The sequence below is a fragment of the Dendrobates tinctorius genome, unplaced genomic scaffold, assembly GCF_039654945.1.
Source record: "Dendrobates tinctorius isolate UK_male_01 unplaced genomic scaffold, ASM3965494v1 ptg000417l, whole genome shotgun sequence".
In the NCBI taxonomy this organism is placed as follows: domain Eukaryota; kingdom Metazoa; phylum Chordata; class Amphibia; order Anura; family Dendrobatidae; genus Dendrobates; species Dendrobates tinctorius.
The window spans coordinates 287447-305361 of NW_027362081.1; positions in this window are offsets into that span (position 1 = coordinate 287447).

Here is a 17915-nt window from a genome sequence, read left to right on the forward strand (position 1 = left end):
GTCGGGATTCGGCAGAGTTGTACTGTCAAAAATTCCGAAAGTGGGCGGTCCTTACTACCTGGAATGATTGTGCCTTGGCAGCCCTCTTTCGGAAGGGTTTGTCAGAAACTGTAAAAGATACTATGGTGGGATTTCCTGTTCCCTCTGGTCTTGACGATTCTATGTCATTAGACATTCAGGAGGATCGGCGTTTACGTGAACGCAAAACTACACAAGAGATCTTGCCACCTGTTGAACAAATGTCTGAACCTATGCAATGTGATAGAGTTTTGTCTAGGGCGCAACGTCAGGAGTTCAGAAGGCGTAATAAGCTGTGTTTTTTCTGTGGAGATGCCTCTCATATGATTTCTGTCTGCCCTAAACGAGAGAAATGTTGTGCACACACGTTTTCTGTGGGTGGTGTTCAACCTAAGTTTCTTCTGGCAATTACTCTGATCTGCTCCCTGTCCACATTTTCCGCTAAGGCTTTTGTGGATTCGGGAGCAGCTCTGAACCTGATGAACTTGGATTTTGCTAAACGTTGTGGATTTCCTATGACACCTCTGCGGACGCCTATCCCTTTGAGGGGTATTGATGCTACTCCTTTGGCGAAGAATAAACCTCAGTTTTGGACCTAGGTGGTAATGCGGGTCACCCCAGACCATTAAGAAAATTGCAGATTTTTGGTGTTGCATAATTTGCATGATACCATTGTTCTGGGGTTTCCCTGGTTGCAAATCCATAATCCAGTTCTGGATTGGAAATCCTTGTCTGTGGTGAGTTGGGGTTGTCGGTGTGCCCTTAGTGATGCTCCTGTTTTCTCCACCTCTCCCCAGTCGCATGATGTTCCTGACTATTTGGCTGACTTTTATGATATATTTAGTGAGAATGAGTCTGCGTCTTTGCCTCCTCATAGGAGTTATGACTGTGCAATTGAGCTGAACCCGGGGTGTAAATTCCCCAAGGGTCGGCTTTTCAATTTATCTGTACCCGAGCACGAGGCTATGCGATCCTATATTAATGAGTCGTTGGAGAAAGGTCATATTAGACCATCCTCTTCACCCTTAGGTGCTGTTTTTTTTTTTCGTGGCTAAAAAGGATGGTTCATTAAGGCCTTGGATTGACTATCGTGCCCTCAACAAAATTACTGTTAAATATCAGTATCCGTTACCCCTGATTTCTGATCTATTCTCCAGAGTTAAAGGTGCTTGCTGGTTTACCAAGCTTGACCTCAGAGGGGCGTATAATCTTATTCGCATTAAGCATGGGGATGAATGGAAGACGGCGTTTAATACTCCGGAGGGACATTTTGAGTACCTGGTGATGCCTTTTGGGCTCACTAATGCCCCTTCTGTCTTCCAGTGCTTCATGAACGATATATTCCGAAACTTTGTGGATAAATTTTTGATTATCTATCTGGATGATATTTTGATCTTCTCCAAGAATTGGGACTCTCATGTGGAACATGTTCGGACTGTGTTCCGGATTTTGAGGGAGAATTCCCTGTATGTCAAGGGATCGAAATGCTTTTTTGGGGTACAGAGGATTTCATTTTTGGGATTTATTTTGTCTCCGTCAACTATTGAAATGGACCCGGCCAAGGTACAGGCCATTTATGATTGGGTTCAGCCCACCTCTTTGAAGGCCCTCCAGAAGTTTTTGGGTTTTGCTAATTTTTATCGGAAATTTATAGCTAATTTTTCTGGTATTGCCAAGCCATTGACTGATTTGACTAGGAAGGGTGCTGATGTGCTGAATTGGTCTCCGGAGGCTATTTCTTCCTTTCAGGAGCTGAAACGAAGATTCACTTCTGCTCCGGTTTTGCGGCAACCTGATGTCTCACTCCCTTTTCAGGTGGAGGTGGACGCTTCTGAGATTGGTGCAGGAGCGGTGTTGTCCCAAAAAGATCCTGTGACATCTAAAATGAATCCTTGTGCTTTCTTTTCCCGAAAGTTCTCCCCATCCGAACGTAACTATGATGTGGGGAATCGGGAACTGTTGGCCATGAAATGGGCATTTGAGGAGTGGAGACATTGGTTGGAGGGAGCCAAACACCAAGTTGTGGTCCTTACTGACCACAAGAATTTGATTTACCTGGAGTAGGCCAAGCGCTTGAATCCTAGACAGGCTAGGTGGGCCTTGTTTTTCACACGTTTTGATTTTGTGGTCTCTTTTCTTCCGGGCACTAAGAATGTCAAGGCAGACGCCCTCGCTAGGAGTTTCCTTGCTGAGTCTCCTGTTGTGACTAAGCCTGCTACCATCTTAGGTGAGGGGGTAGTTCTTTCTGCCATCTCGCCTGATTTGAGACGTGCTCTGGAAGAGTTTCAGGAGGACAAACCTGAGCGTTGTCCCAGTGGAAAGTTGTATGTTCCTGACCAGTGGAGGAAGAGAGTGATGTCTGAAGTTCATTGCTCTGCATTGGCTGGTCATCCAGGTATTTTTGGTACTAGAGATCTGGTGAGTCGGTCTTTTTGGTGGCCCGCCTTGTCTCATGATGTCAGGAATTTTGTGCAGTCCTGTGGGACTTGCTCCCGGTCTAAACCTTGTTCTCGCTCTAGTGGCTTGTTGATGCCTTTGCCGGTGCCCAGGAGGCCATGGACCCATATTTCAATGGATTTCATCTCTGATATGCCTGTCTCTCAGAGAATGACTGTTATTTGGGTGATTTGTGATAGATTCTCTAAGATGGTCCATCTTGTACCACTCCCTAAGTTGCCGTCTTCCTCTGAGTTGGTGCCCCTGTTTTTGCAACAGGTGGTTCGCTTGCACGGGATTCCTGAGAACATTGTATCTGACAGAGGAGTTCAGTTTGTGTCTAGATTTTGGAGGACTTTCTGTTCCAAGCTGGGAATTCAGTTGTCCTTCTCCTCTGCGTTTCACCCTCAGACCAATGGGCAGACGGAGAGAACAAACCAGACTTTGGAGTCATATTTGAGATGTTTTATTTCTGCCGATCAGGATGATTGGGTTTCATTTTTGCCCTTGGCCGAATTTGCTTTAAATAATAGAGCTAGTTCTGCCACTTTGATGTCACCTTTTTTTTGTAACTTTGGGTTTCACCCTCGATTTTCTTCAGGGCAGGTGGAGCCTTCTGCCTGCCCAGGTGTTGACACTGTGGTGGAGAGAATGCACCAGATCTGGGACCAAGTAGTGGATAAGTTGTCTCTCTCCCAGGAAAAGGCCCAGCGGCTTTCCAACCGGCGTAGGACCGTTGGTCCCTAGTTTAAGGTGGGTGATATGGTTTGGTTGTCATCAAAAAATATCGCTATGAAGGTGGCTTCTCCTAAGTTTAAGCCTAGATTTATTGGACCTTACAAGATTTTGGAGATTATTAATCCGGTCTCTTTTCGGTTGGCTCTTCCTGTCACATTTAAAATTCATAATGTGTTTCATAAGTCCTTGTTGAAGAGGTTTGTTGAACCAGTAGTTCCTGTGGTGGCACCTCCTGACCCTGTATTGGTTGAAGGTAACATGGAATATGAGGTAGAGAAGATACTGGATTCCCGTCTGGCTAGACGGAGACTCCAGTATTTGGTTAAGTGGAAGGGTTATGGTCAGGAGGATAATTCCTGGGTCTCTGCCTCTGATATTCATGCCAAAAGATTGGTGCGTGCCTTTCATCGGCTCACCCGGATCGCCCTGGTGGCATGGATGAGGGTTCGGTGACCCCTCCTCAAGGGGGAGGTACTGTTGTGAGTTCATTTTTCCCTTCACCGTTGAGGTCTGATGAACTCCCTCCTCTGGTCAAGGAAGGTAGTGAGGCTGATTACCAAACACCTGGGCAGCTAGATGATGACTGGGTGGCTGGAATTGAGGACTGGATATAAGGCTGCCGACGCCATTCTGTCTTGCTGGTGATCCTGCTGGATTCTTGGAGACCAGTCTGATTCCTGCGTCTCAAAGCTAAGTTTTTCTGCTCTGCTTTGTACACTTCAGTTTTGTTTTTGTTTCGCCTTGTTTTTTGGGAGTTCTGCCATCCCGGCCGGGGGTGAGCGGTATTCCATTTTTGTCTCTGATCTGTTGATCTTTTGCTCTGTCTTCAGAATATACCTGAGTGCTGATATAGTCTTTTGAAGCCTAGCGACTTCAGGGCCTGTTTTTCCTATCAGTCGGTTGGCACATTTTGGATAGGGTTTTTGCGGATGGCAGACAGCGGCTTTCCTATCCTGTCCTATTTAGTTAGCTTGGGCCCCATCATTTGCTCAACCTATCTTTCTATCTGTGTTAGTGTTTTCATCTTGCTTCACCGTCATTATATGTTGGGGGCTGCCTATTGCTTTGGGGTCTGCTCTGGGGCAGTTTAGTTTTTCCCCTTTCTGTCTTTAGGCTATGTAGTTCTCCGGCTGTGATCGAGGGGTCTAGGGCACCGTAGGAACCCCCCACGGCTACTGCTAGTTGTTGTGGATAGGTTCAGGGGTCTGCAATCTGATAGCTGCCAACCTCTCTGGTTTTTCTGGACTTAGCTAGTATTTTGTTTTTTCCTCCTTCGGTGACTCATCATAACAGTGCTGGCAACTGTTACAGGTCTGGCAGTACTGACGAACATCATATTTTACCCCCAGCCAAAAGTAGTTTTGTGTCAGACGATGTCTGGTGCGACTGACGCCGAGTTGCCCGGCCAAGGGTATGTCATGAGAAATTCGCAGTAGCTCCTGCCTATACTTCTTGGGCACTACGAGCTGTCGTTTTGTAGTGGGGCTCGTCCCTGTGTGGCGCTGCTCTGTAACCCGATAGAGGAGTCCCTGATGCCATACAAACTGTTCCCCTTCCAGTACTCCTCTCCCCTCCTGTGCCTTCCCACGATACCCCTGTAATGAGGGATCCTCAAGTACCTCCCTTTTAAACTCAGCTGGGGTGGCCCAAGAAAAGTATCTGGCTATGGGAATACGTGTAGGGCTGGGATGTCTTACCTGGGCCTCCTCTGAGTGTGATTCCGCCTCCGCAGCTCGAGCTTGTCTCCGGGTGGTCACAGGATAGGTCTCAGCCAGAGGAGCGACCGAGAATGCAGACAACATGGGCCCCAAGTCATTTCCCAGCAAGACGTCTTCAGGCAAATCCTCCATCAGGCCGACCTCAACAAGGCCATCCCCGACTCCCCAGTTCAGGTGAATCCTGGCAGTGGGTAGTTGATGTACAGCTCCCCCTGCTACACGGACAGCCACTGTCCGGTCCGTCTTCTCTTGGTCCCGGACGAGATGAGGCTTCGCAAGGGTCAAAGTTCCCCCCGGAATCTCTTAGTCCCTGCATACATTTCCCATTAATCCACACCGCCTGTCGATGCTGTTGTCGATTATCTGCCTGGGCTGCCTGCACGGGGTCTACTTCATGCAGCACTTCATCCATCTCTTGCATCCCTGGATTAGTCCTAGTCCCCAATGCCGGGTCAGCTTCACCTTGGTAGCAGTGTACAGCGGTCCGGTTTACGGTAGCCATTCCCGCCTTTGGCCACTGGGTATGCTGAGTCTGGTTGGGACATTGTCTTTGCAGGTGCCCCAGCTGATGGCAGGTGTAGCATCGCGCCCCAGGGGGGACTCTGGTAGGCCGGGGTTTTAGCTGGTCCCCTGACAATCTTCTGTGGGTTAGGGGCCTCCAGACCCATGGGAGGGCCCCTAGTGACAGTCTTTGATCCTGGCAACTGAGATCTCCTGGCATCATGATGTTCATCGGCCTGACGAGTGGCCTTCTCAAGAGTCATTGGCCATCTGTTCCGAAGCCATTCTTGTGTCTCAGGGTTTAGTCCATTAAAGAATCGTTCTAACAAGAAGAGCTGGAGGACGTCCTCCTTAGTGGTTGCTTGGCTCCCTTGTACCCACTGTAGCAGTGACCGCCGTAATTTACAGGCCCATTCAGCGTGGGTATCTGTTACCTGTTTGATAAGTCTGCAGAACTTTTGGTGGTAGTCCTCTGGTGTCAGCGCATACTGGGCCAAGATCACTTCTTTGACCCGCTCATAGTCCATACAGTCCTCATCAGGTACCGTGCGATAGGCATCCGCTGCCCGGCCTGTCAGCTTGCTGGCCAGAACCTGAACCCAATCCTCCGGCTTTACTTGATGAAGGGCACACTGCCACTCAAAGTCCTGCAGAAAGCCATCAATGTCTTCCTCTGCCTCCCCCAACTGTCGGAAGGCATTATACTGGATCTTTTTGTGGCTTACTGCTGACGGTACCTGGGCGGGGGCCAGAGCTCCCCCTGCTCGCTGACTCTTCTCGCTCTCCTCTGCCGTCTCCATCTTTGCTAGCTCTATTTTGGTCCGCTCTGCCATCTCCATTTTGGCTAGCTCTATCCTGGTCCGCTCTGCCATCTTTTCCTTCAGATCAGTACGCACATCAGCCATCACCTCTCGTATGATCTCTACTGCAGGGTTTGGGCCATAGAACGCCAGTCTGCTCTTTACCTCCCTCCGGAATTCAGTCTCTTCCACGTTCACATTGGAAGCGGTGCACTGTCGTGTTCCATGATGGCTGCTATCAAATCCGCTTTTGTTTTGTTGCTGGCGATTAACCCTCGAGCTTCCACCAGGTCTTTTAATGTAGTCCTCTTTAACTTCTGGTAGTTGTTTTCCATTCAGTCCTTTACTCCTATAGACGGGGTATCATATCCTGCTGTCTGCCACCAGTGTAACGGGGTCTTCTGTGCTGTAATACCTCTTACATTACCACCCCGCGTCTCAGCATGTCCACTCTGCTTTTCCTCACTTCTGGATGAAGGACGCTGGCTCGAAAGGCTTTGTAACATGGGAACATATAAAAGATCACTGCTTCTCCACGTATTTCCAGTGTGACAACATTTACTCACCGGTCTGAGAATATATATACATACAGAGGACAGGACAATCAATATATGGTGGGCCAGTAGATAACAGGCTGCAATTAAGACGCCAGACGTACATTACAATAGCCGCAGTTGGCCGGTGACCCCCGATCATTTACCGTGGGATTTACAAAGGTGGGGGGAGGTCAGTGTCAGAGACACCGCACTGCACTTGCTCATAGAGCCAGTGCGCGTGTCCTGAGTACAGAAGCAGTGCTAAGAGTTACCTGGGGAGCAGGGCAGCAGAGGTGACCATGCGTGCTTCAGGCTAATAGTGTCAGGGTCCAGTCAGCGCTGGAAGGTAAAGAAGCATAGGACCTGCGGACACTGAAACTGAATAGTCTGCATGGGACCTATGGTCATGTGACTGCAAGGGGGCGGGGCTTAGCGTCCTGTATTCAAATAGGACAGGACACCATACAACAACTCAGAGTCAGGCAAGACAGAGGTCACAGCAGTACGGGCAAACGAGGCACAGGAGGCACAAACAGACGGGTAGTCAGACAGAGCCAAAGGTCATACACAAGAGGGCGACGTGGTACCAAGGGGACGAGCAGAGAGGAGTCGGGTCACAAGCAGAGAGTCATACACGAGAGGTAGCGCAGTACAAGAGGGACAGGCAGAACTCGTAACAGGGACAGAACCAGATCACAACCGAACAAACAAGCAAGATATCAGGCACAAGGCACACGTATACAAGAGGTCACTTAACTCAGCCGAGGGCAGGAGTATGACTGACACCGGACCCAGGTCCAGTGAGCATTAAATAGCCTCCTGCTGCCAGAGAGAGGCAGCACAATTAACCCATAGTCTAACCAGGACGGGTCAAAGCGAAATCCCGTCCTGGATCATGACAGTACCCTCCTCTCAATGGGGGGCCACCGGACCCCCAGGTCTCTCAGGGTACTTGGCGTGAAAGGCTCGGATCAACCGATCCGCATGAACTGATCGAGCAGGAACCCACGAGCGTTCCTCAGGACCATAGCCCTTCCAATGTATCAGACACTGAAGGGAGCGACGGACCAACCTGGAGTCGACAATTCGTTCCACCTCGTACTCAGCCTGCCCATCTACCAGAACCGGTGTCGGGGAAGATGATGATCCCTCCCCACTGGACCTCACAGGTTTCAAAAGGGCCTTATGGAAAACATTAGGGATCCTTAGAGATGGCAGAAGACTCAACCGAAAAGCCACCGGGTTAACTGCTTCGGTAATTACATAGGGACCTATAAACTTGGGTCCAAGCTTCGCAGAGGGGACCTTGAGCCTTATATTTTTGGTGGATAACCATACCTTATCTCCGACCTGAAACACTGGACCCACGGATCGTTTTTTGTCCGCAAAAAATTTAAATTTGTCCTGGGCCTTCGTAATGTTATTCTGGACCTCCCGCCATACCTCCCCCAACCGCTGGATCGTCTCGTCCGCCCCAGGACACCCAGAATTCAAGCGGGAAAATTCTCCAAAATGAGGATGAAACCCATAATTGCAAAAAAAAGGAGATGTACCCGTAGACTGGTTAGTGCGGTTGTTAAATGCAAACTCAGCCAATGGTAACACAGAACACCAATCATCCTGTCGGGTTGAGGTCAAACAACGCAGAATTTGCTCCAGAGACTGATTGGTCCACTCAGTCTGCCCATTAGTCTCTGGATGGTAGGCAGATGAAAAGGACAGACCAATACCCAACCTCCTACAAAAAGCTCTCCAAAATCTGGACACAAATTGCACTCCCCTATCAGACACCACATTCAGGGGTACCCCATGCAACCGCACCACATGCTCCACAAACAATCTGGACAATGTTTCCGCATTAGGTAGAGCTGCCAAAGGTACAAAATGTGCCTGCTTACTAAACCTGTCCACTACGACCCAGACCACGGTATTACCCTTGGAAGGGGGAAGGTTGGTGATGAAATCCATGGACAGATGAGTCCATGGTCTCTCAGGAATTGGCAGTGGTACCAATTCCTCAGCCGGCCGGTTATGGGGAGTTTTCGCACGGGCACAAACCTCACATGCAGACACATACTCCCCAACATCAGAAGACCACCAGAATATTCTAGCAATGGCTTTCCGGGTCGCTGAGATCCCTGGATGTCCACCCAGAACTGAGTCATGGAACTCCTGGAGGACCTTGAGACGAAACTGAGCTGGCACAAAAAGTTTATCCAACGGCTTAGCTGGAGGTGCAAGAGCCTGGGCTTCTCGAATCTCCCGTTCCAACACATTAGAAACCTCTGCCACCACCACCCCAGGCTGAAGAATGGAGGATGGAGGTTCCGGGGGGGACACCGGATCAAGACTGCGTGACAATGCATCCGCTCTGATATTCTTGGATCCTGGTCGAAAAGTGATCGAGAAGTTGAATCGGGAAAAAAAAAGTGACCATCCAGCCTGTCTGGGAGTCAACCTTTTAGCTGACTCAATGTAAGCTAGGTTTTTGTGGTCCGTGATTACCGTTATAGGATGAACAGCCCCCTCCAAAAAATGCCTCCATTCTGCAAAAGCCAATTTTACGGCCAGAAGTTCCCGATTCCCCACATCATAGTTTCTCTCCGCAGGGGAGAACTTCTTTGAGAAAAAGGCGCAAGGTCTTAAATTGGTCAAAGTGGCGGGTCCCTGGGACAATACCGCCCCCACCCCCACCCCCACCTCTGAGGCGTCTACCTTAACAATAAATGGTTCAGAGGGGTCCGGTTGGATAAGAACCGGGGCCGACATGAAACATTTTTTCAAAAACTGAAATGCCGCTACCGCTGCGGTTGACCAATTCTTGATATCGGCCCCCTTTTGAGTCATGTCTGTGAGGGGTTTAACCACCTGTGAGAACCCCCTTATAAATTTCCGATAATTAGCGAATCCTAGGAAACGTTGCAGACCCTTCAAATCACACGGTTGAACCCACTCGAGAATGGCCTGCACCTTATTAGGATCCATGCGATACCCTTCAGCAGACACGATGAACCCCAGAAAGGACAGTTCCTGAACAAAAAATAAACATTTTTTAAGTTTAGCAAACAGACAGTTCTCCCTGAGCCTTTGGAGAACTGCCCGAACATGACCAATGTGAGTCTGTTTATCAGGCGAGTAGATTAAAATGTCATCCAAATACACCACCATAAAACGTTCAATCAAATCGGAGAACACATGATTTATGAAATTTTGGAAGACCGCTGGAGCGTTGGTCAGGCCGAAGGGCATGACCAAATTTTCAAACAACCCTTCAGTAGTGAGAAAAGCGGTCTTCCATTCATCTCCGTCCCGGACTCGGATAAGGTTATACGCTCCCCGTAGATCTAATTTCGAAAACCACTTAGCTCCGGACAACTGATTGTATAAATCAGGAATAAGTGGAAGGGGATACGTATTCCTCACAGTTATTTTATTTAACTCACGAAAATCGAGGCATGGGCGCAAACCACCGTCTTTTTTTTTTTTTTTTTACAAAAAAGAACCCTGCCGCCACAGGAGAAACAGAAGGACGAATATGTCCCTTACGGAGGCTCTCGGAAATATATTCCTTCATCGCAGCCCGTTCCGGACCCGAGAGGTTATACAGGCGGGCTTTGGGCAATTTAGCACCTGGAACCAGGTCAATGGCACAATCAAATGGGCGGTGTGGTGGTAAAACCTCAGCCTCTTTTTCGGAGAAAACGTCAGTATAATCTATCAGGCACTCCGGAATGCCTTCTAGACCCACGGACGACACAGACACAGAAACAAGACATTTCTCAGAGCAATAGGGACCCCATTTAACAATGTCCCGAGATTCCCAATTAATCACAGGATTATGCAGCTGTAACCAGGGGAACCCCAACACCAGTCCCGCAGGCAGGTTGTTCATTACAAAAAATGAAATACGTTCCTGGTGTAAGGAACTCACTTTAAGGAGAAACTCTTCAGGACAAAACACAATGTCATTCTTAACCAGTGGTGTTTTGTCAATAGCAACAAGGTGAATCGGAGTTTCCAACCTAACTGTCCCTAACTTACACCTGGCCACCAAGTCAGAGTCAATAAAGTTCAATGATGAACCGCAATCCACGAAGGCAGAAGTGGATGTGGAGACACCCCCACAACAAAGTTCCACTTGAAATGACATTTTAGAAAATGCAGAAAAGGGTACCTGAGAGCCTGGGTGACCTCCACGATAATCACCCGGGCTCAGTCGCTTGCCGGTTAGTGGCCGGGAGGGGCAATCCTTTTTCCAATGTCCAGACTCGCCACTGTGAACACAGCATTTTCTCACGTGCCGTTGTCTCCTTTCTTCCTCCTTAAGGTTGATGGTTCCCATCGCCGTGATTTTCAATGAAGAACTGGCTCCCCTTCCTCGGGAGAATAATGATGTCTCGGTTTGTATCACTCCCCTTGCCCGTAACCTGCGATCCATTCAGACGGCCTGTGTCATAGCTTCTTCCAGGGCATCAGGTGGGGGGTGGAGAGCCAAGGCGTCTTTCAGATGCTCAGACAGGCCTCTACGGAACAATCCCCGGAGAGCGGCGTCGTTCCAGCAGACCTCAGCAGCCCAGCGTCTGAACTCTGAGCAAAACCACTCGACTGAGCCTGGGCCTGAGTCGGATGGGTTTTGGCAGGCACTGGTCTGCTGCATCCGTCACCAGGTACCGGTAGTCACCTCGGGGGCCATGTTTCACCATGCCCCCCTGAGCAAAGCATGGCCACAGCCCATGAGGCAATACCCGGGTGAAGTTAAGGAGCCTCGGAGGCCACGTTGGTGTACCCTCCCTGATGCCGGCAACTCATTTACTACTTGGTGTCCTTGGAGGCCACATCTAAATGTATCCTCCCTGTTGACAATTAGTGGCCATGCAGCCTGCGAGGCACATCAGTGCCCGGGCAATATAAAGCTCCTCGATGGCCACCTCCTTGGGGTCCTTCCTGTTGAGCACAAAAGTCTGACACTGTGGACTGCCCTGGAGAAAGTACCTGTAACAGTGGTTGGCGGGGGTGGCGTTGATGCTTCCTCCTGAGACCAGGCCCATGTGGGGTTACAGGTATGAGGGCAGTAGCAGCTGGTGTCATGGCGTTAGTGGCATGGGAACGCCGGAACAGGTGCACATTCGGAACTGACCCGGGCGCGCACCGGAAGTGAAGGCCGGGTGCGCGCAGAGAGCGTGTGCCCCCGGATAGTAATGCACAGACAGCAGCCGGGTACATGAGGAAGGGAGCTCGCACCGGAAGTAGTCGGGCTCGCTCCGGAAGGGAAGGCCGGGTGCACGCAGCAGGTGTGCCCGGGACCAGAGGTGCGCACCAAGCAGTTGGTGCGCCAGAGCCTTTGGCGGAGCGTGAGAGGTCATCTGGTAATCTCCAGATTTGAAAACCCGGGGGCGCGCATGGTCCTTAGCGCGTGCACACTGGAAAGAGCCAGCGCGCACCAGAAATGGTTGCCAGGTGCGCGCGCGCGTTCGATCCTCAGCATACATCGGGGTAGTAAAGAGATAGGGCCAGTGTGCAGCGGATGTGGTTGCTGGATGCGCACACAGACCAAACACAGCGCGCATGCGTGGGGCATTATAAAGTCCAGGAAGCGCAAGCGGCCGGCAGGTGCAGTGATCATCCAGGTGATCAATTAAGTGGGGAAAAAAAGGGGGACCGCTTGTTATTTAAGAGCGGTCAGAAGTGCTGGCGTGGCTGAGGAGAATGGAGAGCTTTTCACCAGAGCACTTACAGCCGCACCAGGAGGTGCAGGAGAGGCGGTCTCGCTCAAATGAGAAGAGCCAGACAGGCCGCAGCAGCAGTGGCAGCCGCTTGGGCAACGTACGGGCGGATCTTCGCCATTCTAAAAAGGAGGGGTGCATAATCTTGTTGGGAGACAGTGAGAAGACCAGTCAGCCTCCAGATCTGGTACCCGTCCTTTGAAGCGTCCGAGTGGTGAGTGAGCTTCAAGAAAGTCCAGCACGCTAATGTCTGTTCTCTTTCTCTTCTCTCTCTTGTCTCCAACTCTTCCCTCTTTTTATATACATTGGTGGGGTGGAGTATAGGAGGTTCCTAAGAAGGGCAGGTGAAAAAGTAAGGATAAGGAATGCCCCCTATGCAAAAGTCCCCTAAGAACATCCTGGGATAAGAAATTGTGTCAGGACTGTATTGATAAAACAGTGGTGGAGGAGACACCCTCTTTTGCTGAAAACCGAAGATCTCTGATACAGATCAGTAAAGACATTACAGACAACGGATGTGGATAGCAAGTCTAGAGACAGATCCAGCCCCTCACTGGTGTCTCAAGAGGACTCCACAGGATCAGAGGAGGACTCAGATCACGTTACTCAGAAAGTAGCTCAGATGAGGAAGATACTTCTCCGGTGGAAGCTACAGACAGGCTTATAAAAGCAGTCCCTTCTACCATGGGGCTGGTAGATGAGAAAGCAAAAAAGACGGCCCAGGAACTCATGTTCGGCGGTTTGCAAAAGAAAAAACGTAGAGCCTTCCTATTAACAAACAGCTGCAACGACTCATTAAAAGGGAATGGGAAAAACCAGAGAAGAAGTCCCAGATAATCAATTCTCTAAAGAGGAGGTACCCCTTTGATGAGGAGGCATCCTCATCCTGGGATAGGGCTCCAAAGATTGATGTAGCAATCTCAAAAGTCACCAGAAAGTCCTCCTTGCCCTTTGAGGATTTAGGTTCCCTGAAAGAACCTCTGGACAGAAAGATGGATAGTTGTCTTAAGACGGCCTGGGAGGCCTTGGCTGGGGCACTAAGGCCGGCCATCGCGGCCACTTGTGTGGCTAGATCCCTAAAAATCTGGGTTGATAACCTGGAGGATCAGCTAGAGCAAAGAGTCCCAGGCAAACTATCCTAGAGGCAGTACCGGCCATAAGAACAGTGGCAGTATTTCTAGCTGAGGCTTCAGCGGATTCAGCAAGGCTGGCAGCAAAATCAGCAGCATTAGCTAATGTGGGATGCCGTGCGATATGGCTTAAATCCTGGCCGGGGGACACACAGGCAAAGATGAAACTTTGCTCTCTGCCGTGTGAAGGAAATGTCTTGTTTGGACCGGCATTAGATGAGGTGTTGGAAAAAGCCAGCGACAAGAAGAAAAATTTTCCAAAGCAGCCATTTCAGGCCTTTCGGCACTCCTTTTAGAAGGGCCAGAAGACAGCAGTGTAGGGATCAAGACAGGAACAACTCTGACAAGTGATCCAGAGGGGGGAGAGGCTTCTACTTCGGCAAGCCCATGAAAGACACCAAAACATTCTCTCAGTGACTGTCCTCAGGTAGGAGAAAGGCCCTCTCACTTTCTCCCAGCCTAGGAAAGGATTTCTTCCAGCACCTGGATCCAGCAAATTGTGGGATTGGTTCTGTAGTTAAGGTTCCTCCACTGGCTGCCACAAAGATACATGTAGACCCCAGTACAGTCCTCACAAGAAAAGCAAAAAAGTCTGGAAGGGGAAATAATCTCGCTCCTAGACAAACATGTCCTGGAAGAGGTTCCGGTAGAAGAAAGGAATGAAGGTTTTTATTCCCCCCCTTATTTCTTATAAAGAAAAAAGCCAGACAATTCCTGGAGGACAATTATAAATCTGAAAGGTCTCAACAAGTATCTGATAATCCCATCATTCAAGATGGAGACGATAAGATCAGCAGTAAAACTCCTCTTTCCTCAGTGTTATATGCAGTCCTGGATCTGAAGGATGCTTGTTACCACGTCCTAATCCGGCAACAAGATCACAGGTTTCTCAGGGTGGCGGTCCAGATGAGGTCTCCGTTACATCACTTTCAGTACAGGGCTCTGCTCTTTGGCATAGCGATAGCCCCTCGAGTATTCACAAAGTTGATTGCAGAGGTGACAGCGCATCTCAGAGAAAAAGATACTCTGATAATACCTTAAAACTTCTTGATAGTGGTAAGAAATTTCCCTCACTGTCGAGAACAAGTCAGAGTAGTGATGGAAACGCTACAAACGCTGGGATGGCAGCTGAAACTCAAAGAATCCAAGCTGGAACCAGCAATGATTCAGAATTTCTTGGGGCTAACAGTGGATTCAGTGGTGCAGGAGTGTCGCCTCCCAGAGGAGAAAGAGAAAAGAACCAAACAATTGATTTTGACAACAATAAAAAAAACGTAAATGACACTAAGAAGAGCAATGTCTTTGTTGGGGTCCCTAACCTCCTGCATGCCAGCGGTAAAATGGGCCCAGTTCCATACAAGGGAACTACAATGATGTGTACTGCAGAATGACATAGAACTTCAGGGGCAGTTAGAGCGAAAGCTCATCCTCCCGGACTCTGTGCTCCAATCACTCAGGTGGTGGGTACAGATAGTCATCTCCAAGAGGAGTCCTCTGGACATACACAGCCTCCAAAGTAGTCACAACGGATGCCAGTCCTTGGGGGTAGGAGCTCACCTAGACAAGTTATGGCTCCAGTATCCCTGGGCCCAGGAGGAATTAAATCTATCCTCAAACGATTGGGAACTTCTGGCAATAGAAAGGGCGCTAATGGGGTTGTTACCATACTTAAGAGGATATCACGTGAGAGTCCTATCGGACAACCAAACATAAGTCACATATGTAAATCACCAGGGGTGCACCCGCTCTTAGACATTAATGCAGATAACAGAAAGGATTCTGACTCTGGCAGAACATCATTTTCTCTCATTGTCGGCCCTGCATATCTGAGGAGTAGACAACCTGAAGGCAGACTTTCTGAGCAGGAATCACTTGAGGCAGGGAGAATGGTCCCTAAAAGAGTCCATTTTTCACCAGAGAGTGCACATGTGGGGCAAACCCAGAAAAGACCTCTTTGCCTCAAAAGCCACAGGAAGGTTCAGAAATTCTGTTCCCCAAGTCCAGCAGACAGGCCGTTGGCAGTAGACGCCTTCAGGATAGAGTGGACATTAGGACTCCTGTACGCCTTCTCTCCAATATGCCTCATACCAGCAGTGCTGAAAAAGATCAGAGAGGACAAAGCCAGGGTGATTATGATAGCCCCCTTTTGGCCGAAAAGACCATGGTTCTACTGGCTGAGAGCAATGTCAGTGATGGACCCATGGGTGCTCCCAGAGGACCAGGACCTTCTAACACAGGGTCCCTTCAATCACCCTCAGAAGTCCGGGCTGCATATGACAGCCTGGAATTTGAAAGGTCACTACTAGAAAAAAAGGATTTTCAGCTGGGTTAATATCCACTTTACTCAGTAGGAGAAAGCCAGTAACTACCAAAATTTATGGGAGGATATGGAGAAAATTCTTATCTGTCTCATGTCCAATATGGGAAGGGCAGGTCCCGATAGTGGCAATTAGAGTTGAGCGAAACGGGTCGAAAAAATTCAAAAGTCGCTGACTTTCGCCAAAGTCGGGTTTCATGAAACGAAACTTGACCTTAGCGTGAGGTCGGCCACGAGGTCGGCAACCATCGCGCCAAAGTCGCGTTTCAAAAGATGCTTTAGCGCCCTTTTTCAGCCAATCAGGAAGAACGGACACTGTGGGCAACGTGATGACATAGGCAGCGGTCACCACCATCTTTGAGAAGGGCATGCAAGTGATTGGCTTGCTTTGTGTGGCGTCACAGGGGGTATAAAAGGGCGTGCACGCCGAACGCCATGTTACTTATGCTGATCTCAGAATAGGGAGAGCTGCTGCTGCTGATGATTCTGTAGGGAGAGCGTTAGGAAGGCCAAAAAAAAAACCGCTTCTGCTGATAGCGCTTTTCACTGTAGGTAGTGTGCAGTGAAAGCTGAAGATTTTTGCTTTTGTGCAGCAGCGCTGGTGGTGATTAGCCTGCCTTTTAAGGCTACCTGCATTGCTGTGTGCACACTAGTGTTAAAACTGCTTTTTTAAAAGCAATCCAGATTTTATTGTTTTGTCCTGGTGAGGTACTGAGCGTTCATTTTTTCACACACCATACACCGGTGTACGCTCCTCACACAGTACCGTGTACCGGCTGTTATCACAGCCAAATTAAAGCTATCTGTGTGTGACTCTGTAAGGAAAAGCAGAGGAGTTTGTCCGTTCTTATAGACCTACACCTTAGAGTTTTGTCCGTTTTTCAAACAGTTTCGTGTTGTGAACGTTGTGAACTCATTTTCAGGTTTGCTTCTGGTGAGGGTGATGGAGCTGGCTGTGCTGACAGAGGAGTCGTGAGTTCTCTATCTGGACTCCATCTGTTGGTGACAAGAGGTAATGAAGCTGATCTAAATGGCAAAGAACTGCCACCTGAGGAGGAGGACTGCGATTGGACATCAGGAGTCTCTGACTGGATTTAAGGCAGCCGACTCCCTATTTTCTTGCTGGTGATTTCTCCTGCCTGGGGCTTTTGGTTTCCGGTTTTGATTCCTGCCTTCTCAAACTAAGTTTTGCTCTGCTATTGTTCATATGAGTTTTGGTCTGTTTACTTAGTTTTTTGTGTTCAGCCAGCCCCGGCTGGGGCTGTGCTGGATTCAGTTTCTGTCTCTGATTATTTCAGTTCGTTTTTGTCCCTGATCAGCTGATCTCTTTTTTGCTCTGTCTTCAGAATATACCTGAGTGTTGATATAGGGTTTTGAAGTCTAGCAACTTCAGGATTTTTTCTATCTGACGTGTTGGACGTATTTTTGGTAGGGCTTTTGCGTGATTGCAGACAGCATCTTTCCTTTCCTGTCCTTTCTAGTTAGTGTGGGCCCCATCGTTTGCTCAGCCTATCTTTCTATCTGTGTCTGTGTTTTTATCTTGTTTCACTGACAATACATGTTGGGGGCTATCTATTGCTTTGGTGTCTGCTCTGGGACAGTTTAGTTTTCCCCTTTTCTTTCTTTAGGCTTATTTAGTTCTCCGGCTGTGACGAGGCATCTAGGATCACCATAGGTACGCTCCTCGGCTACTGATAGTTGTTGTGGATAGGATCAGGGCTCTGCAATCCGCTAGTTACCAACCTCTCCGGTTTTCAGGGCTTAGCTTGCTTTTTGTTTTTCATCCTCGGTGACTCAATCATAATAGAATCACCAGCCTGCCCAGGTGTTGACACTGTGGTAGAGAGAATGCAGCAGATTTGGGACCAAGTGGTGGATAAGTTGTCTCTCTCCAGGAAAAGGCCCAGCGGTTTTCCAACCGGCATAGGACCATTGGTCCCTGGTTTATAGTGGGTGATATGGTTTGGTTGTCATCAAAGAATATCTCTATGAAGGTAG